Source organism: Lepidochelys kempii, chromosome 9 (genome assembly GCF_965140285.1).
Source record: "Lepidochelys kempii isolate rLepKem1 chromosome 9, rLepKem1.hap1, whole genome shotgun sequence".
Classification (NCBI taxonomy): domain Eukaryota; kingdom Metazoa; phylum Chordata; order Testudines; family Cheloniidae; genus Lepidochelys; species Lepidochelys kempii.
In genome coordinates this window covers 49,657,632-49,676,634 of record NC_136388.1, presented here as the reverse complement: position 1 = coordinate 49,676,634, position 19,003 = coordinate 49,657,632, and the positions used below count along the sequence as shown (strand labels likewise).

At 44.1% G+C, this 19,003-nt stretch overlaps 1 protein-coding gene across 18 annotated transcripts in view; it reads right to left on the bottom strand.

The window, feature by feature from the left end:
• The window catches only part of MAP3K13 (mitogen-activated protein kinase kinase kinase 13), a 141,160-nt gene that overhangs the window by 77,017 nt on the left and 45,140 nt on the right, over positions 1 to 19,003 (bottom strand). The gene's annotated exons all lie outside the window — the stretch shown is intronic.

The window sequence follows — 19,003 nt, the reverse complement described above, 5'->3', positions numbered from 1 at the left end:
CACATGGGTGGGAAAAATTAGAGGGAACACTGGGCCTGATGCTATTCAACATTGCCATCAATGATCTAGAACTAAATATAAAATCACTGCCGAGAAAATTTGTGGATGACAAAGACTGGTGGAGTGGTAAAGAATAATGAGGCAGGGCAGTCATACAGAGCCATCTGCATTGTTTGGAAACCTGTACCAATTCAAACAAAATGCATGTTAACATACCAAATGCAGAGTTATACATCTAGGAACAAGAAATGCTGGCCATGACAAAAGAATGGGGAACTGTATCCTTGAAAGCAGTGACTCCAAAAAGGATCAAAGGGTCGTAATGGACTGTCATGGAGTCCTCGGGCAATGCTCTGGAACTGCTCCCTACGAAGCCAGTCAGGACTCTGTGAGCAGACTGTCTTCAGGGCAAAAAGTTCACACAGCTTCCACCTTCCTGGGTCTGACCTCAGAGCATTCAGCATCCTCTGCCCTTCCGTGCGCTTCCCACAGTGAGTCTGCCCAGGCAGGGTCCTGGGGAAGCCAGAGGGTCCTGCACCCCGTGACTCTTAGCCAGCCAGTAAAACAGAGGTTTATTAGATGACAGGAACACGGTCTAAAACAGAGCTTATAGGTACAGAGAACAGGACCCCTCAGCCGGGTCCATTATGGGGGGAGTGAGCCAGACAACCACCTCTGCTCTTCACTCCAGGTCCCCAGCCAGCCCAAACTGACTCACTCTCCACCCCCTCCTCCTCTGGGCTTTGTCCCTTTCCCAGGCCAGGAGGTCACTCAATTCCTTTGTTCTCCAGCCCCTTTAGCTATCACCTTGCAGTGGGGAAGGGCCCAGGCCATCAGTTGCCAGGAGACAGAGTGCCAACCATTTATGTACACTGGCCCTTTGCTCTGCAACAATTACACCCCCTTATCTCACCACCTAGAAATGCATAGGGGAAACTGTACCCCTACAGTATTCAGAGGAAACATTAAGAACAGTTCCACTTCGTCACATGGACCAAAAAAAAAAAAAATCAACATGAGCTTCCAGTGCTAAGCTGTGGCAAGAAAGGCTACATGCAGTCCATGGATGTAGAAAGAAGAGAGTGGTGATCAGGAGCAGGGAGGTGATTTTTCCTCAGTACACTGAATACTGCATCCAGTCTGGTGCCAAAATTTAAAAAGAAGTTGAAAAATTGGAGAAGGTACAGAAAAGAGCACCAAAAATGACTTGAGGGCTACAGAAAATGTCTTGCAGTCTGTTTACCCTATCAAATAGAAGATCAAGAGGTGACTATTACAGTGTATAGGTACCTTGACATGGAGAAAATACTGAGAACTAAAGGGCTCTTTAGAGAAAAGCAGAACAAGAACCAAAGGCTTGAAACTAAAGCCGGACCAATTCAAACTAGAAATGTTAATACTGCACACATTTTTGACAATGATTAACCATTCAAACTACTACTAGGGGAAGTAGAGGATTTTCTTGATGTCTTCAAATCAAACCTAGAGTTTCTGGAAGATGCTTTAGCCAAACACAATTTATTGGGCTCAAAAGTGAGATAACTGGGTAAAATGTGAGGCTCGTATTACAGAGGTCAGACTAGATGATCTAATGGTCCCTTCCCTTAAACTGCAGGAATTTGTGACAGAGCTGTCAATTACTAGAACTGGCTTGGCTCTATCTACTTGAGGGAAGCCCCTAACACAGTGGAACCTCCTTCCCAGGTAACTGGGATGTAGCCAGGGCCTCCCTTCTTTTTAACAAAACAGGGTGGTCTTGATCCCCTGATATCTGTTCCCAACCCTCAGGTTGGGAACGCCTGCCTTAGTGAGATGGATTCCATAAGCTGAAATCAGAATTTATATCTACAAATGTACTGTGGTATAATAACTCCAACAGTTCCCACCATAAACTTTCTACTTAGCAAAAGGAAAGTCTGTGGAAGGCTATAGTAAATTAAGGCCTGTGGGGGCCCCCCCCCCATATTGGAGGGAGATGACAAACCTGGCTTCTAGGAGAAAAAAAAAAAATCTCAGGTGAAGGAAAATTCCTTCTCTCCCCCATGTATTTCAGCTCACCATTCCAACAATAGGATTTTCAACAACAATTAAACCCCGAGAAAGAGCTTCAGAATAGCTGCACACAACATTATATAACAAGTGATTTGTGAGGGAGTAACTGCTTGCGGCATTCTGCCAAAGGCTGCATCCACCGCTGCTTTTATAGGGAGTTTGTAATGCCAGGAGAAAATATGCCTAGATTACCATGTAGTAGCCTTGCAATTTTTATCAGATTCAAAGGACTTTTCTGTCCACAAAAAATGAAAATGCCTCTCATCGGATAGCTCTAAGGAATCCCAAAGGATTCATACCTTTAACCTGGTACGTTGCTCTTGCACAAAGTTTCAGCAACTGAGGTTTTAGATGCTTTCTATCCTGTAATTGTAGGACGGTAGGGGACAAATATATGTTTTTGGTTTTCTGAATGATTCTGTCCTTATCACATATTTTGATAGCTCAGACATTAAGGAGGTGCCAATCCTTCCTTTTAAATTCTTGGGGTTTGGATTTAAAAAAAAAAAAAAAAAAAGAAGCAAAATTTCCTGGGAGTTGTAAGACACAGAATTTAAATTGACTTCAGCAATAAAAGCTAGCTCTAACTAGCCTACAACTTTACCTGTGGGGAAAAATACCTCACAGACAAGGCTTCCAGCTCTGAAATCCAACCTGCAGGCATGTTAGAGATCATGAAGTACATTTAATGGAGACAAAGAAGAGAGAGATACAGATGGAAGTACCTTGAAGGGTGATTTCATAACAGCATCTGAAACTACCAGTAGTTTCCATGAAACCATTTTATGTATTTCTTGGAAATTCAGAAGGGATGCAGCTTTGAGAAATAATCTAATATAAGGAGTACTTGTGGCACCTTAGAGACTAACATTTATTTGAGCATAAGCTTTCGTGAGCTACAGCTTATGCTCAAATAAATTGGTTAGTCTCTAAGGTGCCACAAGTACTCCTTTTCTTTTTGCAAATACAGACTAACACGGCTGCTACTCTGAAACCTAATATAAGGGTGAGTAAATAGAGCTTTCTCCCACAGTTTACTTGTTCCTAGGATCGAACATATATCTCCGATTTTGTCTTACAGAAAGTTTGGTCACTACAAGCCACATAAATAAACCATTCTGCTGAAGTTCTAGAATCTGAAATTTTGGATTCAGCTTTTCAGTCTTGCACCAGGTATAGAAAAAGTGTTCCAAATCCATGGAGTATTCTTTGACAGTGGATTATTTCCTTGTTGATTATAATTTAAAGATGTTTAATCTCCTGAGAAAGATTTAGCTGGCTCATCTGGAAATTTACTAAAAAATGGTGACAGTGAAGAAGCAAGTGTCCCTGGGTCACTTTAACAACAGGGGTCATCAGCTCACTTGTTGCTGGGACTTGGCCTCTGAAGCAAAGGAATTCTGGGAGATGTAGTCACCATCGGTACCCTGACATTTGTAGTCTGCTGTAAGGCATGTTGGAAAGAACAGAAGGACTACACAAAGACCGGTTTGAGGCTCAGAACAGAAAAGAACTGCCGGGAGTAGGAAGAGGCAGATGAAGGAGTAAGTAGAAGGAAGAGAGCTTTTTGGGTTTGATGCTTTGAGTTTGCACTTGTGCTTATTTAGGGACCCCTAGGTTTTCCAGTGAAGGTCAGAGGAAGCTCCATCCTTCAAGTACTGCATTAACATGCTTAGTCCTGGTGGAAGGGCAACTACTACAGATATAAAGAACACTGCATCAGTGAGTCTGAGGGAAAAGTGAATGCCTACTCAGCTACTTTTGTATGCCCTGGAAAGGGAGGATTTTATTGTTTGGGTGGAAGCCAAACTCCTCTACCATAAGGGAAAGCACTAAAAATACGCCAAGACATTCCAATCTCTAGGTAAGAGCACCTGCTATACTGGTGTTCTGAAGGGCTTGTTCTGAGCGACCCCAAGAGAGAACATTGTCCAGAAAGGGATTTATTTCTATGAGGCCATATTTTGCCTAAGGGTCAATACTAGAACCTAGCTGGAAGAGCAGTCTGATATGGTCTGAATCACTAGTGTTTTCTCAAGAGGAGTCTTTAGATTCCTGCTAAGAGTATCGGTTCCATGGGGACCTGTGCTTTTGTCCCCTCATTGCTGAAAAGAGGATGCCAACATTACTGAAACAGATATTGGGGTAGCAGGTTTGAGCCGAGTCTTTCACTGCTGTTACTGTACTTACTCCTCGTAAGACAGTGATCTGAAGAAAAGAAGGGGAGGTCTCTCCTGTTGACAGGAGATGCAGAGGAGCCCCTCAAACCAGCATCAGCAGGAGTGAACAGAGGCACTTCATGGATTTCATAATCTTCTTGGCCAGCTGGTATAGCACATTGAGGGGAACTATTGAGGAGACCCATGGAGCAGAAAGTCCCTGCAGACACACGGTCTTTCCCAACATTTAACCCAAAGGAAGAGGAAGGTCAATGCCAAGGAAAAAACAGTTCTTCCCCAATTTCAGAGAATTTTCCTGGGCTCTGCAGGGCAGGTAGCACAGCAAGTTGGGAGGCTTCCTGAGAGGCAAAGAGAATGGAGGATTTTCTTCAGGTAGATGGGAGCCAATCTAGTTTCCATGACTCAGTTTTGTCCTGCCTGCGTGCTACACAAGCAGAGGGAAAGCTCCCGGTTAGAACAAGTGCAGGAGAGATAAACAACCAAGTGGCAGCACAGTGAGAAAAATGAACTGGAAGGAAGGGGAGGGGAGAAAAAAGTTTGAGCTTTGTTTTAAAGACAGATCTGGAGAAAGTTGAGTCCATAAACAAAGGGAAGGAGGGAACCTACAGTATGAACAAAGCACAGAGAAAGTCTGTGTGAGGGAACTGAAGAAATCCCTCTAGTCAGAGCAGAAAACACACAAGTTGTTTGGAGGATGGCAGGGGGAGAGAAAAGAAAAGAAATGTCTCTTAATTCACTAGTTTCTCTTCATAGAGATCCCCTCCAGCAATTCTCCATAGGAGGGTTCTCTCTGCCCTTGTGGGTCCAGAGGCAGAAGCAGAGCTATTTGTCAGGGGAAATATAGCTATAAATCCCAAACCCAAGGGATCTCTCCAGAATATCGTCTTCCACAGCTGTAATTAATACTAATTACAAAATGCCAATGGCATTTTGGCATGTATAAGTAGGGGCATAGCGAGCAGATCGAGGGACGTGATCGTTCCCCTCTATTCGACATTGGTGAGGCCGCATCTGGAGTACTGTGTCCAGTTTTGGGCCCCACACTACAAGAAGGATGTGGATAAATTGGAGAGAGTCCAGCGAAGGGCAACAAAAATGATTAGGGGTCTGGAACACATGACTTATGAGGAGAGGTTGAGGGAACTGGGATTGTTTAGTCTGCAGAAGAGAAGAATGAGGGGGGATTTGATAGCTGCTTTCAACTACCTGAGAGGTGGTTCCAGAGAGGATGGTTCTAGACTATTCTCAGTGGTAGAAGAGGACAGGACAAGGAGTAATGGTCTCAAGTTGCAGTGGGGGAGGTTTAGGTTGGATATTAGGAAAAACTTTTTCACTAGGAGGGTGGTGAAACACTGGAATGCGTTACCTAGGGAGGTGGCAGAATCTCCTTCCTTAGAAGTTTTTAAGATCAGGCTTGACAAAGCCCTGGCTGGGATGATTTAATTGGGGATTGGTCCTGCTTTGAGCAAGGGGTTGGACTAGATGACCTCCTGAGGTCCCTTCCAACCCTGATATTCTATGATTCTATGAATTTTAACAGTGAGGGTGGGGGAGAAAAGGTTCTACATTAAAGATTCAGCAGAAAGAACAGAGAAGCCCTCTCACTGTTTTAAACACAAGAGGATATTTGTACTGTTGGCTGTGCTTCCTGCGATGGGAAATTAGCAGATATACACATCCTCTTTCCCTTTCTCAGGTAAGAAAGCCTGCCCATCAACCACTGCTAGAAGGGAATAGGCAGAGTGAGTAGAATATGAAGGGATGGGCAAAAGTTAAATTGTAAACTCCAAATCTTTAAACCAAAACTCCTAGCACAGCAGCCCCCACCACAGCACGTGAGACTCAACTGCCTAATGCTGTTTCTAAGGGAGGAATGATCTCAAATTCATGACACCTGGTAAAGCTGTAAATGTTCAGCCATCTAGCAGCACAGCATTTCTTCTGTGGGTACCTGTGCCTTTCTAGCAGAGAATGAGGTTACGTATCCTGAAAGAGTGTTAATGACCTCAGAAAGGGAAGGGCTTTTGCATACTTCTCCAATAATGGCCCTGATCTGCCAATACATAAATGAGGCATCTGAAACTTTTCAGACTTAACAGCAAGGCAGGGAGGCAACAAACAGTGAATTTGACCTTCTGAAGTTTGATGTCCAGCTAGGTTAAATCTTCAGTCTAAGCAACAAGTCAACCTTTCAACAATGTTTAGGGTAGTTGTAGATACCTATCATCCAGGTATCAATTGTTTTATCTTTACTGGTCAATGCTTCTACTTGCTTTACACATGAAGGTAAATGAAATTATCCCCATTTTATTGATAGGGAAACAGAGGCAGAAAGAAATTAAATGACTTGCCTAAGATAACAGCAGGGCAATGGCAGAGCTGGGAATAGAACCCAGCACTCCTGATTTCAGTCCAATTTCCTACTCAATGGATCATGCTGTTCAAAAAAATATACCAAGCTATCGCCGCCTCAGAATTATTCAAGTGAATGTTAAATTTTATTTATTTATTTATTTTTTGTTTAAAGCAGTGCAACATTTGTTCAAATGCTTTTTGGATTCAAAACATCCAACTCTGTACCAAATGCATTAGGGGTCTGCGACAGCATGGAAACCAAGCAGAAGCACTCTGAAGCATTCTGTGCAAGGCATACACAGGCAGAATGCCTCAGAGAATGCTGCATGGCATTTTAAATGCCTACTTTTTGAAGAAGCCATGCAGGCTCACTCTAATGTCTACTGCCAGATACTACCAGGCATTCACTGCAGGGATAGAGAGCAGCTGGCCACTACTAGGGGACTGCTAGGTCTGACTAGCTCCAGGGAGCACCAGTTTTATATCACACCTGGGGTTTTGGAAAAATGAGCTGTGTTAGAAAATATTAACTAACATGGTGTTATATTCAAGTAGAGGTTATTGTCCTGTAGCTGGAGCTTCTTCAAGATGTGTGATCTTATCTGTATTCCACACATGGTTACGCATGCATTCCAGGTGCCTGAGACCAGAGATTTGTAGCAAGGAGCAGTCGTCGATCCACACCGTGAAGTTGCTTCCCTATGCTCTGAGCAAAGAGCATAAGGGGCAATGCGGACCAACATCTCTTCAGTTCCTCTTCATGTGAAATCAGACTAAAGCCAAAGCACAGGGGAAGGAGGGTGGGTAGTGGAATACAGATAGGGACCATATATCTTGAAATAACCTCCATTTCTTCTTTGAATGCTGGTCCCTATGTGTATTTCACATGTGGGTGACTGGTAAGCAATATTCAAACAGGAAAAGGGCGTGAGGATGCAGATGGTATATAGATGCCTGTAATAATGCTGTCCCAACAGTTGTATCTGCAGAAGAGGCATAACTTTTCATAAAGGCGTGGATGGAACTCCAGGTAGCTACCTTACAAAAGTTCAGTATAGATACTTCTCGAAGAGATGCTGTTGAAGTTGCTTGTGCCCTCATCCTGTCTGTGGGAAGAGTATTTGCCTGTTGATAACAGAGAATGATGCAGCCAGTTAAAGAATCTCTGAGCAGAAAGTGCTTGTCCTCTTGATTGCTTGGCATAGCAACAAATAATCTTGCTGTTTTCCTAATGGGTTTCATTCTTTGCAGACAGATCTGATTTAGCATTCTGATGTTGAGAGAGAGTGCAGTCTCCTCTCCTCATTGGTAGCATGAAGTTTTGGAAAGAATACTAGTAACTGAATAGGTTGGTTCACATGAAACTCAAATTACCTTGGGGGTGAATTTTGGGAGAAGACAAAGGGAACCTTCTCCTTATGAAATATACTGCATAGCAGGTCAACCATGAGTGCTCCCAGTTCACTCACCCACTACCCAATCTGAAGGTGACTAAAAAGTGGACCTTCATGAATAGATGGTTACATGGTCCATGTCCTATCAGTTGAAACATATTCCAGTAAGTACTGAGAGTTCCAGGTTGAGGTCCCATTGTGGTGTGGGTTTCACCACTGGTGGAAAGGTCCTAACAAGACCTTTCAGGAACTGAACTATGGTAGGGTGAATAAAGAGAGAGAGTGGCCTTCTATTGGAGAAGGAAGGCACTGATTTCTGCTAGGTGGACCTGCAGCAAGTTGATGGAAAGTCTTGACATTTTGAGGGATGGGAGATGGTCTAAAATAGCAGGGATGCCTGTTGATTCTAAGGATAACTGGCTCTACAGAAACACCTTGTCAGGGTTCCCTCCCCACTCTGAACTCTGGGGTAGAGATGTGGGGACCCGCATGAAAGACCCCCTGTAACAAGGCTGGTTCTGGGGGGACCCAACTGAGAGTGCCAATTCAGGACAAATTGCTTCAAGCAGGGCAGTTACAGCCCAAGGCTGGGGTTTCTATGCACACCAAGGCAAACCAAACCAGCCAAACAGAGAAGACTTTGGTTTTACCCCACTGGCTAACCACAAGTCACACAAGCAATTCCCTTAGACACTCCAGTTTCCCAGTATCACCACCAGTGCCACTCGTTATGGGGACAAATGATTATGAAAACCAAATACCCCGGTAAAAGAAAAAAGGTTCTCTCGATCCCAAAGGACCAAGCCCCACACCCAGGTCAATATACAAATCAGAACTTATCCACAAATCACACTGTTGCCAATCCTTTAGAATCTAAAATCTAAAGGTTTATTCATAAAAGGAAAGAAATATAGAAGAGAGTTAGAATTGGTGAAATGGAATCAGTGACATACAGCAATGGCAAAGTTCTTGGTTCAGGCTTGCAGCAGTGATAGAATAAACTGCAGGTTCAAATCAAGTCTCTGGAGAACATCCACAGCTGGGATGGGTCTTTCAGTCCTTGGTTCAAAGCTTCAGTGTAGCAAAGTTCCTCCAGAAGTATGAAGCAGGATTGAAGACAAGATGGAGGAGCTGCAGCAGTTTTTTATATTCTCTTGCCATGTGGTCTGTCCAAAGACAAGCTGTCCATCACATGGCCTGGAAAAACCTCAGAGTTCTGTCCATAGGCATGTTCCTGCATACCTTGCTGAGTCCCAAGGCATGTCTGCCTTCTCTCAATGGGTCAGTTGTATGGCTGATGGTCCTTAATGGGCCATCAAGCAGGCAAGGCAGAGCTGACACCAACTTGTCTGGGGTGTCACCCAGAAGCATAGCATAAGTTTGAAATACAGACATTATAGAGCCAATATTCATAACTTCAACTATAAAAATGATACACATATACAGATAGCATAATCATAACCAGCAAACCATAACCTTGTCTTGGACACCTCATTTGACCCCCTTTATATAAGATTTGGTGCCACTACAGGACCTTGGTTGCAACAATGATCTATATGGTCCCAGTTCAAGTCAATAACGTCACACCCCCTAAACTTATATTTTACCAGCTTAGGTTAAAAACTTCCCCAAGGCACAAATTCCTTTCCTTGTCCTTGGATGGTATTGCTGCCACCACCAAGTGATTCACACAAAAATTCAGGAAAGGGTCACTTGGAGTTCCTATTACCCCAAAATATCCCCCCAAGCCCCTTCACCCCCTTTCCTGGAGAGGCTTGAGAATAATACACTAACCAATTGGTTACAATGTGAACACAGACCAAACCCTTTGGTTTTTAAGACACTGAAAATCAACCAGATTCTTAAAAGAAGAATTTTATTTATAAAATTAAGGAAGAGAATCACACCTGCAAAATCAGGATGGAAGGTAACTTTACAGGGTAAATAAAAAGATTTAAAACACAGAGGATTCCCCTCTGACTCTGCTTCCCAGTTACAAAACAGGAATGAAACTACCTCTTAGCATAGGGAAAATTCACAAGCTAGACCAAAAAGATAATCTAACGCATTTCCTTGCCCTTACTTACAATTTTTGTAACCTTAGATGGATCGTTTCAATTATGTTTTCAGGAGATGTTTCACCTGCCTGGTCTCCCTCTCTGGACAGAGAGAGAGAGAGAGAAACAAAGAGAGCACACAAAAACCCTCCCCCCGCCCCGATTTGAAAGTATCTTCTTTCCTCATTGGCCTGTCTGGTCAGGTGCTAACTAGGTTATTTGAGCTTCTTAACCCCTTACAGGTAAAGTGATTTAGAACAGCTTCCCAGAAGGGATTTTATATTATCCTTATCTCTATGTTTATGACACCTCCATGTAGCTAGATAGCATTATATGGTGGAGCGTTTTCTGTTGTGATTGAGAACAGTTCAAATGGGTTCTGCACATGAAAGCTCTAGGTCTGACACCCATCCAAATACTGTGAGATGAGGAGGGTCTGGATTGGGATGTCCGATCCTGCAGGTCTCCTGAGTTAACAGATCTAGAAAGGGTCAGATACTGATAGGAGGATGGGCTGATGTCTGGAGGAGATCTAGAAACCAGAATAGTCTGGGCCACCTGGGTGCAATCAAAATGACCTGGGCTCTGTTATGAAGAATTTTTCAAGAACCTGAGGAAGCAGGGGGGAAACAGGAGGGAGGAGAGAAAAACTATGTATCAGATGGTCTGTACGGCATAACAGAAGGGCATCACCCCGGAAGTCCTGCTCTAGAACAGCATAGACAACATTTCTTTTTCGTCTGTGAGGCGAACAGATCCCAAGACACCATTCCCCACTGGGTGAAGATATCGTTCAGAAGAGAGCTATGTATCTCCAATTCGGGGTCTGTGGAGAAATGCCTGCTGAGATTGTTGGCCAGAGAATTCTGTGCACCTGACAGGTATGTTGCTGAGCGCATGATGCGGTTGCTTATGCACCAGTTCCATAAACTCCGTGACTCTGTACAGAGAGGAAGAGATTTTGCGCCGCCTTGTTTACGTAGAATACTTTCATCACATTATCTGACATTCTCTGGATATGACAAAACAGTGGAAGGAATGCAATGCATCCTAGGCAGACTACGCTCAGCTTCAGGAAACTGATATGCATTCTGGCCTCCCAAGGAGACCATGTGCCTTGCGCAGTGCGACGGTCCATGTGGGCTCCCCATCTTTTCAGGAATGCATCTGTGATTATGGTCGCATCAGGTGTAGGTGGAAGGAAAGGCACTCCTGCACGCACATCTCCCGAGTTCGTCAGTCATACAAGAGAAGCTGTGACCTTGAGAGGGACTGTCACTTTGGTATTCATGCTGTCTCTGTCCGGTGAGTAAACAGATTAGAGCCAGGGCTGCAAGTAACAGCGGTGAAGCCCAGCAAATAGTGTTACACAGGTACATCCAGCCTTGTGGCCTAGTAGGTAAAGACAGTCCCTGACTGTGGTGCAGGGTCTGATAGTGAACGGTCTTATCAGTCTGTCCGTGGTCTGAAATCTGTTCATAGGATGGTGGGCCTTCACTGAGGTTGAGTCCAGGGTTGCTCCAATAAAGTTTATGGTTTTCACAGGAGCCAAAGTGGACATTTCATTGTTTACACAGACACTTAAGGATGCCAGAAGACAAAGCAAGAATCATGTCAACGACTGGACCTCCTTGCTAGATCCACCCATCAGGAACCACTCATCCAGATACAGTAAGATGGTGTAGCCATTTCATTTCATCTGGGCCGCCACCACTGGGTGCTCTTGTCAGTCCAAGAGGGAGCACTCTGAACTGGTAGTGCTCCTCTCAGGAATCTGAGGAGGTTTCTGGGAGATGGGTGAATGTCCACATGAAAGCAAGCATCTTTAATGTTGAGTTCCATGAACCATTTGCCTTCCCCCAGGGAGGGGATTATCAATGCCAATGTGATCATGCAGAATTTTGATTTTCAAATAAAGACATTCAGCTGCTGTAGATCAAGAATAAGTCTCCATCCTTCTGTGGTACTAAAAGCTATGGAGAGTAGAACTCTTCTCCTTGGTGTTGAGGTGGCACTTCTATAGCCCCTTCCTGAAGACAAGAGCCCACTTCCTGATATAGAATCTCCGTATGAGAGTGGTCCCTGAAGAGAGGTGGGGAAGGGGGCTTGTGACGGGGATGTGCAAAACTCAATCAGCTAGCCAGAGTGGATGATCTCTAGCACCCACATGTCTGTTACTGCCCTTCACTTGTGGGCAAAGTAGGTGAGGCAGCCATCAAAAGTTAGGGGGACAGTATAGAAGGGCATCTAATTCAGGTATGCAGTTCTTGAGTGCCCTGTTGAGTGGTGACAGCTGAAGTGAGGAAGCCACATATCTGAGTCTTTGCACCCTTTGATATTTGTCTGGTGGTTTGTAAGGGCACCGATGGTAAAATGGTTGAGGGAGAGGGCCTGGATTTATAAGCTTGTTTGTGAGGTTCTCTCTTCGGGGCCAGGCTGTAGATGCCCAGGGTGTGGAGGGCTGTCCTGGAGTCTTTAAGCAAGAGTAGTGAGTGATCAGTCGTCTCAATCAAGCAATTAGACCAAAGGGCAAGTCATAGATGATATTTTGGACCTCCCTAGAGAACGCCAAAGAGTGAAGCCAGGATTCTCACCTCATGAGGACAACTCTGGCAATAATTCTAGATGCAGTGCGCCAGCTGCATCCACGGCTGCTTGGAGCTAATTTTTAGCCACCAGTCTGCTCTCATTGATGAGGGCTTGAAATTGAGCCCTGTCTGCCTAGGGAAGTTTGTCTTTGAATTCTACCTATTTAGAATAATTTGTGAAATAGTATTTTGCTTACAGGGCTTGGTAGTTAACAATTTTGAATAGGAGGCTGGTTGATGAAAATACCTTCTTCCCAAAAGGTCAAGGCATTTAGTGTCTTTTTCAGCTGAAGCTGATTTAGGGTGTTGTAGCCTGGATCTCTCCATGGGTCCCTGCACTACTAAGGAGTTGAATGCTGGGTGGGTATGACCTTAAGAACATCCCTATGCCAGAAGGCAAAGGGCTCTCCCAAGGTATCTAGCAGTGAGTTCCACCTAGTCCAACCAGATCAATGTACCCCAACTCACTACTGTTATAATCTGCATCTAAAAGGTGTCATGTAATGTGCTGCTGGAAAACTGGTAAGTCCTTGATCACTGATATTCTTGCATGATGTATGTATGGTCAGCCCACAAAGGATGATACAGTTATGCTGGAATTATGACTAAAATGTGTTAAACCAGGCATGTCAAGGGAAAATTATAAACAAGTTTTTTCCAGATAAAGGAATGAGGTTCTGCCTGTTTGAATGTGTCCCCCATGTAAATTGAGCAAGGTGTGACCAAAGACAAAGAAAAGTACATTTGCATGACAGGCAAACAAAGTCATCAGGAGAACAAGCAGAAAAAATGTGATCACTTAATCTCAATGAGGGATGGACACTGCACCCCCAGGAAGACTTCCTGTCACTTGAAGCAGGGTCAATGAACTTTGAGAGTGATACTTTTCAAAGGTTTACTGGACTATAAAGAGAGGGCAGAGAACCCCAAAGTTATCCTTCACCCAAGGAGACAAGCAAAACCAGCGACTTGGACTCTGTGAGGACCCTAAGAGCTAGTCAGCCACTGCTGGAAAAGGAAGACTGGTGAGGAAACTACCTTGAACAAAGCCAACAGCTTGATAAGTTAGGCCTTAGCCATTATAAAGAATATTTTTACTTTGGGTTGTTTATAAACCTTCTGATCTTTATCCCATATACTTGAACTCACTTAAAGCCTCTCTCTTTTTGCTTAAATAACCTTGTTTTACTTTTTATCTAAACCAACTAAGTGCTTTGATTGAACTGAAGTGATTGTTAACTCCAGTCAAGATAACAAGCTGCTGTTTCCATCTCTTTAAAGGAGCCGGAAACTTAATAACTTCTATGAGAGTGTTCCAGGAGTGGGCTGGACATTGCAGGGAGATGGTATTGGGGAATTTTGGGGCTGGGGGGTGGGTGTTGGTGTCACTCTGCGAACAGTAACTGGGTGGTGGAAGCCAAGTGTGATCTGCATGTTTGTAGCCTGGCTGTTGATGTCTGGACTGTGAGACACAGCAACATAGCATTTAAGGCACCGAGAGTTGCTAGGCAGGCAGTGACACAACCCCTCACTGGTCTGGGTTGAACCCCAAAATGCAACAGGGATAAAAAGGAACTCTGCCCATTTAGTTAGTATGAAGTAACATTGTTCAGCCCTTTTGGGGTGGGGGCACAGGAGACAGGGGTATGCCACATTGTCCTGGCAAGTTCCAAAATGGCCTCGTTCACTGGGTGTCCAGAAGTCTATTTTGCATGTCACGTGCCTCTTCAAGAGGGATCTGGAGTTCAGTCACCACCCTCTGCAAATGCTCCTGGCATTGCCTGTAGTTGTCAAGCAGTGATGGAAATAATGGAGCAATTGCTTCATCAGCTGAGGAAGAGGATGTGCCCACTGGAACCATCAGCACTGGTGGATCCAGTTCAATTTCTTCCTCTAGGTACTCAAGAAGCACATGCTCTACTAACTGAAAATATTAAGACATGAAACCATCGTGGATGAATGAAAGTAACATTGGACAGATGAACAAACGAAGACCAGTTTTGTGTAGGTCTGGGCCTCTCATTTGAATACCTGATTGCTTTCACCAGGATAAAGTCAGTTTCAACTCAAAAAGCAATTCTAATTCCCCTGTGAAAAGATTCCACCTTAACCACAAACCTTAATTAATTACAGAATGCTAAATGAAAGGAATAGTATTCTCTTCATGAAGTAACATTTCCTCAAGAATTTCATGTTGAAATTTAAATGAGAATATTTATTAGTAAAACCATTTTGCAGACCGATTCCCAGAAGAAATGGAAGTTTTCCATATTATGCTGATTCCTGAGCACTAACCAAAACAGTAAAACTGTTTAGATAATAACTCACAATTAAAAGACAAGGACAGGAGACATTTCAATGAACATATGTACAGAAAACGGTGATGCCTGGCTCTCATGAAAGCATTCCCCTGTTCTTCATTCCTAAAGTATACACATTTCCTTTCTACAACATCTGCAAGGAACCTGTGCCTGCAATTCAAATTGCTAGATGGCTAACCTCCCTTTAATAAAATTGAATGATTTATAATGGAACTTCAAGCAGACAGAAATTGGGTAATCATGAAGTACTCTTTCAAAAATCTGTACTTTTGAAGTTAACCTGTTCTCCATTTGGTTGAATAAAACAAGTCTGTTACCTAAAGCAATTAAAACTCAAATATTTTGTATAATAATCAAACCGGTGTTATTCTATTGCTATATATATCAAGTATCTCCTACTTTAAAAATTGGGAACTGACAATAGAATCAGATGTCACCAGATAAAGATGTATTGCTACACAAATGCTTAGGTAAAGTTGCTATTTATTTTCATTTATTTTAAACAATTATTTTATTTAGTTTTCAGAATATAAAATAGACAAAGCTAAACAGTAAAGACTACTGCTATGATCTAGCAACAGCTAGATACACTTATACAATATCATTACCTAATCTACATATAGTATTGCAGAGATGCTGAAGACCACATATGTATTCCGAAATACCAGAGGCACATGCAGGCACATCTGAAAAATTTTAGACTATAGAATTCTTCTTTCCTTTGGGAAAAGAGACAGAGAGCAAAACTACTTATTCCAAATGCCAAAACCAAAAGCAGACTACACAGATTCAATCTGCAGACCAACAAGACAAAAGCCAATTAACAGATTTTAAGGTCAGAAGAAGCCATTAACATCATCTAGTCTGACCTCCTGCTAACCACAGGCCAGAGAATTTCACCCAGTGATTCCTGCATTGAGCACAATTTGTGATTGCACTATGTGACGTCTTTATAAAAGACGGTCAGTCTTGATTTAAAAGTTATAAGTGATGGAGTATTTATCCCATCAGTTGGTAATCTGTTCCAGTGTGTCAGACATGAAATGATCACAATATTGTCACTGTAAAGAAGTTTTACAGATTAAGTAATAATTGATCCATTTGTTGTTGCGCGCAAAAGGGATTCCCACGTTTAGCCATCACCTTGCAAATTTAATTTGCAGTCAACCAATAGTACAAGAGCATTCAAACGAATGTTCAGATATAGCATATTCAGGCACTCACTGATGCCCACAACCACATCATCGTGGCCTCTTACATCCAGAAAAACAATTGTAAATCTGCTTGCTAATAAATACCCCCACCCATAAAGAAATGAGCCACTAGCGTAGCCAAACAAATAGGCCTCACATCACACCTGAAGTTTACCAAACGGGAATGCTGGAGGCAGGAAGTTCCAGATACACCGCAGGCCCTCCACAGACCATTCAACCTGCAGAAACTCAAGGTGGGGAGCTTTGTCTGGACTGGTGGGGAAAAAAGGGAAGTGATTCCTTTAAGGGTCTCTTTTCCCTCAGATGGTGAAGAGAGTGACTGGGGGGAGGGAGGGAGGAAGGGAAGGGAAGGCATCACCTGAGCTAATGGACAGGCCAGTGGGAATCAAGTAACCCATTGGCCCTGCACATATATGGAAGGATATATAAAAACTCTGTCCCTCCAGACTGAGCCTGCTCTCAAACCCCATTAGTGTCTCCCGCCGTCCTGTTCCTGGGATTAGCAATAGGACCAGGTTTTCTGGTATGTTGCAAGGATTGCAGGAGATCTCAAACTTAATTGCACACCACCCCCTTCTAAAAACAAAAATTACTAGACAACCCCAGGATGGGGGACCGAAGCCTGAGCCCGCCTGAGTCCCGCCAAAGCCAGAGCCCCACCACCTCAGATATGGGGGAACAAATCCAAAGCCCAAGGGCTTCAGCCCCAGGCAGAGGGCCTGTAACCTGTGCCCCACCACTCAGGGCTAAAGCCCTCAGGCTTGGGCTTTGGCCCTGGGCAATGGGGCTCAAGCTTCGACTTCCATCCCAGCAAGTCTAATGCCACCCCAGCAACCCCATTAAAACAGGTCATGACCCACTTTGGGGTCCTGACCCACAGTTGGAGAACCGCTGAGCTATTGCATTAATCGCCTCTTTGGGGACTGGGAAGAAATTTTTCCCTCACCACCAGTCTGGCCAGCACAGGGTGGGTTTGTTTATTTTTGGTTTCGCCTTCCCCACAGCAGCTCAGGGACTCGGTGGGGTAGGTCAGGATGTAAGGTTCAAGTTGTTGCAATTTACCAGGTGACAGGCATCCAGTGGAAGTTCACGTTCCGTAGATAGTCCAGTTCCTTGATGAATTGGAAAGGAACTTAGGAGGAATGCATCTCCTAAAGAAGCTGGGGAACGGGATTGGGGTTCCTAATGTCTGGCACAGTGAGGAGATAACCCCATTTCCTCAGCCCCTTAACCCTTATATGAGAGGAAGGTGCTGGGGTATCAGCACCAGGCTAGGACTAGCTGTGGAGGAATGGGGGGCTGACGGCAGCTCTCCACCAGGTAGAAATGATTAAGGAAGGAATCACTGTACAAACTATTGCCATTTAGTTCCCAGATGAGTTAAGAAATAAAGCTGCAGCCTAATAAATCCACATCCGTTGCATTTTCTCTTTCCATGTGACTAGGACAATGCATTTCCACTGGCTGTGGCATGCTTCAACTCTGAAACAGACAGCCAGAATGACCCAGAAGATCTCAATACCTGTGGCAGAACAGCTCTCTCCAGTAATTGCATATGAGGCCATTTAGGACTTTACAGATTATAAACAAACACCTTGAGCTGCTCCAGAAACAAATAGCCAATGTAAATCACAGAGCACTGGTGTTATTTGCTCATCTCAAGAAATGAGCCACTATATTCTACACTAGCTGAAGATTCAGAGTCCTCTTCACCAGTAACCATATTTCTGAAGTTAAAAAGGCATGACTATTTGTTCTTATGACTTAGCCCTGATCTACGCTACAAGCTTAGGTTGAATTTAGCAGCGTTAGATCAATTTAACCCTGCACCCGTCCACATGATGAAGCCATTTTTGTTGACTTAAAGGGCTCTTAAAATCGATTTCTGTACTCCTCCCTGATGAGGGGATTAGCGCTGAAATCAACATCGCCGGGTCGAATTTGGGGTAGTATGAATGCAATTCGACGGTATTGGCCTCTGGGAGCTATCCCAGAGTGCTTCATTGGGACCACTCTGGACAGCACTCTCAACTCAGATGCTCTAACCAGGTAGACAGGAAAGCCCCGGGGACTTTAGAATTTCATTTCCTGTTTGGCCACTGGAGAATCAAACTGATATGCTCCGGCGTATGGTTGAGCTGCAGAAAAGGCACCAGGAGCATAGACTGCCACTGCAGCCCCTGTGTAACCGCCCGCCCTCCTCACCCAGATGCCCAAGAATGTGGCGGGGGCCCTCTGGGCACCCAACCACTCCACCCCAGAAGACTGCCCAAGCAACAGAAGGCTGGCATTCAATAAGTTTTGAAGTGCAGTGTGGCCTTGTCCTTCCCTCCTCCACTACCCCACCCGGTTCCTTCCTCCCCCACCCCTCCCAGGCTACCTTGGCAGTTATCCCCCTATTGGTGTGATGAATTAATAGAGAATGCATGAATTTGAAACAACAATGATTTTATTGCCTCTGCAAGCGGTGATCGAGGGGGGAAGGCAGTTGGCTTACAAGGAAGTAGAATGAACCAAGGGGGCGGGTTTTCATCAAGGAGAAACAAACAGAACTGTCACACCATAGCCTGGCCAGTCATGAAACTGGTTTTCAAAAGTTTCTCTGATTCGCAGTGTACCCTGCTGTGCTCTTCTAATCACCGTGGTGTATGGCTGCGCGTAATCAGCGGCCAGGCGACTTGCCTCAACCTCCCACCCCACCATAAACGTCTCCCCCTTACTCTCACAGAGATCATGAAGCACACAGCAAGCAGCAATAACAATGGGAATATTGGTTTCGCTGATGTCTAACCGAGTCAATAAACTGCACCAGCGCACTTTTAAACTTCCAAATGTACATTCT